This window comes from Crinia signifera, chromosome 1 (assembly GCF_055691185.1).
Source record: "Crinia signifera chromosome 1, ASM5569118v1, whole genome shotgun sequence".
Classification (NCBI taxonomy): domain Eukaryota; kingdom Metazoa; phylum Chordata; class Amphibia; order Anura; family Myobatrachidae; genus Crinia; species Crinia signifera.
In genome coordinates, this window is record NC_139217.1 from 303,069,194 (window position 1) to 303,075,833 (window position 6,640).

The following is a 6,640-nucleotide window of genomic DNA, read 5'->3' on the forward strand; positions in this document are numbered from 1 at the left end:
ACCTCTAAAAAAATTGTCAGATAGCATTTAAAATAAATTAAATAATGACAGAAAATGTCAGCTAATGATTGAAGAGATTGTTCAAAATATCTCCCCCTTGTATTTGAAAATACAGTAATAAACATTACTGTATCCAATTTGTAACTAGTTGAGACTAGGCAGTTGGCACAGACCCAAGGAAGCTATCTGCATCAATGTATCAAACTTAGTATGAAACTGGTATTTGTAATTAAAAACAGATTTTTCTATATAAACTATTCCCTGTGTGACATGGTGAAAGTTAAATTGTATGAACTATATCACTAAAGCCTCATACACATTACCCAACAGCGGCAGTGGGCAATATTGCCGTTTCACGCTCACCGGTACCGCCGCTGATACAGTTAAGTGATGTCACAGGGACCCACCAAACATGTGGGCCATTTGGTTATATTGTCAAATTGAACAGCATGTTTGGTAGATATCAATTATTGTTAACGATGCGTGGGAACACACATCCGTAACAATATTGAGTGTCCATACCAGATGATATTGTGAACAAAATCCCCTTTTAATGGTTTATACAATAAAAGTTAGATTTTAATTGAAGACAAATGACAATTATATGGATAAGTGTGCCCTGGAAAAAAAAAACTATTTAAGTTCTGTATTTTATATCTAAATATTAAAGTAAAAGTATCTAGGCAGCACCAAAAAGTCAACCAAGGAAAAAAATAGTTCCTGTAAACAGTTACATCAGGAGTTAGAAAAATAGCCAAGTCAAATAAGGTGCTCAAAGTATCCCAGTGTTCAGAGGTTATTTCATGCTACAATAGACACCATTTAATACTGTGCATGTAATTACAAAGGTGGTAATAAATGTGATTTAATAAAATTCATTTTTTGTTGTTGTTACTGTAATACAAAGTTCAGTGCATTTGTATTTATAATGTTTAATAATCAGGGTGTCCACTCTTTAGTAAGGGCCAGTAAATTCCAGTGTTGTAAATTATACCGCTTTCACATCGCTATGCCAGATCATACCCAGGATCTTGATGCCAGGTCCGAACTGGGTCCAGCACTTCACCCATTATACAAAGGATGAACTAGGTTTAACCCTTCTAAAAACCCAGGTTTAATTGCCGGGTTGGTGATTCCAGGTTATAAGGTTTGGTCCTTTCACACTGCACCTTGAACTGGGAATAACCCAGGTTTTCAATGCGATGTGAAAGGGGTATGAGCATAGGCGAATCTAAGGGGTGGTCCATCGGACAACCCATTAGACCGCCAGGCACATCAAATTTAAAGAAATGACAGCCGGGCAGAGAGAGCTGTGGGCTGCCCGGCTGTTTAGTCTAAGGCAGTGGTTGCCAACCCGCTCGACCACTCTGAGGCTGCCCGGCCACCCTCCCTCCGCCGGCGCCTACCTGTCCTTCCATATCCCGCCAGCGGCCGCCTGTCCCTCAAACTTCCGCCACTGCTGCAGCCTTCCCCTGAGAGACAGACACTAGAAGTCATATTTCACCTCTAGCGTCTGACAGGGAGCACAGCGATAAGCGCTGCAGCGCTGTGCTTCCTGTCAGACGCTAGATGTGAAATATGACCTCTAGTGTCTGTCTCCTCAGAGGAGGAGGAAGCATGTGCCCCCTGTCATTTCTAAGGCCACATTGAGAACCACAGCCACAGCCTCCTCCATGGAAACCACCTCACCCTCCTTCTCCACAGGACCGCTGCTGTCTGACAATGACCATCGGAACCACTGCTGCTGCCATAGGTACAACTCTTGTATACTGTATTCTTATATTCTATATATATCTTTCCCCCACTCTTCGCTATCTCTCCCCCCCCCCCCCCACTCTCTCTCTCTCTCTCTCTCTTTGCACTCTCATGTCTCTCTCTCTCTCCCCTTTGTCTCTCAGTCCATTGTCAATGTTCCTGTACTATGGCTTTTCTAGTAGATGTGTATCTTGTTTTATGTGAGTGTGCCAAAGGTATATGCCATATGGGGAGAGGAGGAGGATTCTGTATGTGCCATGCTGGTATTGCGGAGTTTGCTAAAATGTGTAATGGGCATTATGGTGAGTGGTCTAAAGTGTAATACCACGCCCATTTGTGTGATGCCACGCCTCCTTCCTATGAGGCCACGCCCTGCCTGTGTATTTGGGACCACTCATTACCATAATTCTAGAGTCGCCTATGGGTATGAGCGGTACGGCCTATATTAGAAAACAGTTATAAGACCAGAATTGTGGCATTTTTAAGTTTGTAAATGCTTGCACAAAAATATCCTGTAATGTATGGGAAATTTAGTATTCATGTGTGACAGAGAAACAAGTCATCCTTTAAGTCTTGAGCAGAATTACTGCAGAATGCTCTGGTTTTCTAGTTAGCAAACCATAGTAAAGCAACACACACCATGTAAATTAGCACAAATTTTCAGACAACTATCCATGTCAGGGAGCTGAATAGCACATGCTATCATGGCTGATGTGCAAGTGGGAATAACCATCTCTGCCAATGCTGCAATAAATCACCAAGTGCCAAACAAAATACGAACTTCATTTACAAATGATCAGGAAAATATTAGGAAGGATGACAAAGAAAAATCCTTTGGAACAGTAATTTGGTGTACAAAAGCTGAATGCTTGTCCATTAAACTCCCCCCTCCAGCGATGTCCCCTTGAGCCACCCTGCAGCTTTCAAAGTGTATAGTGGCAGGGGATTCAGTATTGAATCCCGGCGGTCGGGATCCCGGCGTTCAGAATCCCGACGCCGGAATCCCGACAAGGGGGGGACGTGGATCGCCCCCCCTTGCGGGCTCGCTGCGCTCGCCACGCAGCGGGCCCGGTTCCTCGCTACGCTCGGCACGCTAATTTATTCTCCCTCCAGGGGTGTCGTGGACACCCCAGGAGGGAGAATGTGTCGGCATTTCGGCGGTCGGGATTCCGGCGTCGGGATTCTGAACGCCGGGATCCCGACCGCCGGGATTTTAACTGCATCCCGTGGCAGGGGATGGAACGGTCAGTACTGACCATTCATATATTTGTCCTGCATATCTGACATCTATCATAGTGCCCCTCGCATTCAGCGCATCCCAGCTCCTTCTTACATGGGGAGAAGTGCGGATACCACTTCTCCCTCATAACGCCAGATCAGACATCTACCCCATTGGACCAAATGCACCAAAGTGATAAAGTGGAGAGTGATAAACAACCAGGTCCTAACTGACTATCAAACCCAGCAGTTAGGAGCTTATTGGCTCTCCACTTTATCACTTCTTGAAGCTTGGTGCACCTGGCCCCATGTATATGCATGCCCCTTTAGACCTCTGGCAACGCGGAAGTAGAATTTTTATTTTCACAGTTGCTGAACATATTAACTACGCATACACTCCCATATACTTTTTAAGTTTGCCAAGCCTTGGTAAATACCACCCTAAGAACTTATGATTTCCTAGGAAATTGCTAACTCTTGGCTAAAGGTTGATGTATACTTGCTGTACACAATTTACAGTTAAACACTATGGGGATAGCATACTACCCCCAAATCGCTGATTGTGGTTAATAGGCTCGCTCTGGGCTATCTAATTTGTCGCAATAAGCTGGCAGCAGCCACGGCACATCAGAGATTTATCGTCTGCCTCAGACAAGTCGGACCTGTGTATAGGGCACCTATACCTTAGGTATTAACACTCCACAATATATATATATATATATATTTATTAGGTGTCTGCATTCCACACTGTGATCACAGGAAAGAGGCTTCGTCAAATACATACATAGTAACATAGTAGCTGAGGTTGTAAAAATACATCCATCCATCAAGTTCAACCTATTTAATTATGTACTATTTACTCCTTATACACTGTACAACTACAATGACGGTGAAACAGACCATTCCCTGAGCAAATGGATCACTCATTATTTAAGCATAGAAAGTGTGACACAGGTGATGACTAAATGGACGCACCTTCTCCCAAATAAAACATATTTACAATCAGGTTAAATAGATTATTAGTTAAACATTGACTGGGATATTTTTTCAAGCTGTACGACTCCATTGGAAAAAAAAAAAAAAAAAAAAAAACTACACTTCGTATATTACAGATACAAAACTTGCAGAATTGTGCAATCTCCGTAGATTGGGCGCACTTGAGGCATAGATTTATATACAAATAGCAAAAATAAATAAATCTTTCCAGGAAAAGAATATGTGTAGACATCAGTATGTAATATATAGCACTCCTGTTACACCTGGATTAGTTTGAATAAAATGCTGAATAAAGTGCAGGTTGAGCACATACACATTACTGCATGCTCAATATATGGCTTTTCATTGAATGAAGTAGTGCATTTATTTGTTGGCATGGCATTGATAGGTCACTCACTCAAAAAAGCAATGCATCTATGTTAGGTAGACAAGGCTGTAGTTTGAATGCCAATAAATGTAATTGCACAGTTCAATGTCAGCTCAGCATATACGAATGAATATATACACACACACACACACAATATATAAGTGTATTTTTGGCATATAAAGGCCAGTTGGACAATAGCTTTATTCCTGATTGGTTTATGTGCCCATGTAGCCGGATACATACATCACAATGAGGGACAGCCTCCTGCCATGTGCCCATACAGCTCAATTATTGATTGCCCCTCCCCTCCAGTCCAAAGTCCAGGACAGGTTCCAGCAGCAGCACTGGCACTAATCACAGCAGCAGAGTGAGAGTGGGCATCTGTGCGTCAGGCTGGGCGCAGTGTGCCATACCTGTGCGTCGCCCAGTTCACTGACATAAACCTCCGATGAGAATGAATGCACACAGGATATATCAATTATCTCCTGTCAACATTATCCAGCGCTTCCCCAGCCTCCTCCAATCCCTCATGTGTCATACGGGGGATGCCAGGCAGCAGCAGTGCAGCACCCTGTCACCCGCACACCACTGCCCGGCAGCAGCCATGCCAGGGCTCGCTGTGTGCATGCATATGAGCAGATGCTGTATCCCACCCACAGTCCGCATCCCAGCCCAGATCCCCACATCCAGCCCCGCTGCACGTCCCCTCCTTAGGCCATCTGTCTCCCGTGCACCCGGCCTCATCCTGCGGCGTCTGGCAGGGAGCCCACGCCTTCCCGTGGAAGATGGATCACCCCCACCGGCTACCTGCCCCCTGCCCAAATCCCCCACTTACCCACAAATCCCGGATCGCGGCTCCTCGGGCTTGTCCCCCTCAGAGTAAATCAGAGCCGGGACGCGGCATTACACGCTGGCGGCAGGAAGGAGCAGCAGCCGGCTCTTAGCGGTGGAGGGGGTGGCAGCCCGGAGAGTGAGGGGGGAGACCAGCAGCAGCTATCACCTCTGATTCCACCATCTTCCACCTACTCCTTGTCTTCTCCTTCTGCAGCCACCAGCAGCAGCAACAGCAATCCTCCTCCTCGCCCCGGCGCTCCGCCCTCCCTGCCAGTGACATCACATCACTGGCCCGACACTCCCTGCTGCCTGGTGCACACACAGCGGCGGCGGCTGCAGCGGCTGCTCGGTCATCCTCCGGAGCAGGGATGCTGATGCTGCTCTCAGGGACTGTACTGCGGTTCCTGTGCTCCTGCTGCGCTGCACCCGGTAGCGTATGCTGTGCGGCACACACACTGCCTGCCGGTGTACAGCAATCCAGGGGAGTCACTGAAAGCTTTGTCACTGAAGGCCTGAAGCTTAAATTACTGAGTGCTACTCGCATTCAGAGGAAGCTTTATGAAAGCACGGAGAGAGATACAGTAGAGAGAAGTAGAGTACCAACCAATCAGCTCCTGCCATAATTGAGCCACAGTTGGCAGGAACTAATTGGTTGGCTCTTTATCTCTCTCCAGGGTTTGATACAGGGGCATAACTCCCGGAGGCATTGGAGACCTGCATGTACAGCATTACCTGTGTTGTTCAAATCGCTACAGATGGATCAAGCCCACTGCTTGATCAGTAAGGACATATGGCTGGTACACACTGGCCAATGATCTATCCATATATCAGCCATTCAATCAAACAGCTGATATATAGGCCGGAGTGTACCCAGCATTATACCATCTTTCAGACCTCAAATGCTGGTTTGCACCCAGGGCATGGGTCCAGCCCCGGAGCGACCCTGCATTTTCGGTCTGAAAGTTCCTGCAATGATCTGGCTTATTGCTGTGTCACTGATGTCACATGGGGCACGGAGGATCGGTGGTGTGTCATTGGGGGGCCAAGGAGGAGGCAGCGCTTGGAGCTGACAATGTCACCAAGCACTGCCTCCTCATAGGTTACCCATCTTGTCTCAGGTCAGAGTCATGCTCAACCCTGGTCACTCGACCTGGGAAATGGTGCTGTGGTGCTTTCAGACCGCAGATCAACCTGGGTTAACAAGGCAATAACTTGGGTTGAATTGGTGGTCTCAAATGGGTATTATTGTACCTTGAGGATCATGGTTGGGAAACACTTAAGTAGTGCATTCAATTTCTGCAAACTTAAAAAATAATGCAGAAAAAAACATAGACAAAATATTATTGCACACCCCAATACTTAAACTTCCGAAATAAAGTACATTAAAATTGCTGAAACAAATGTATCAATTTACAAAAAATATTGAAATATTGTTCTAAAACATGAGCACCAAAAGTTTGAATGGAAGTA

The 6,640-nt window shown here is 45.8% G+C and overlaps 1 protein-coding gene across 2 annotated transcripts in view; it reads right to left on the reverse strand.

Moving 5' to 3' along the window:
* Positions 1-5,443, reverse strand: part of APBA1 (amyloid beta precursor protein binding family A member 1) — a 129,932-nt gene extending 124,489 nt beyond the window's left edge. Inside the window, exon 1 of one of the 2 annotated variants that reach the window (XM_083186075.1) lies at positions 5,172-5,443. The gene's annotated coding sequence lies outside the window, so the exon portion shown is untranslated. The remainder of the gene's footprint in view (positions 1-5,171) is intronic. The other variant, XM_083186073.1, reaches the window with a different exon arrangement.
* Between the last annotated feature and the right edge of the window lie 1,197 nt (positions 5,444-6,640).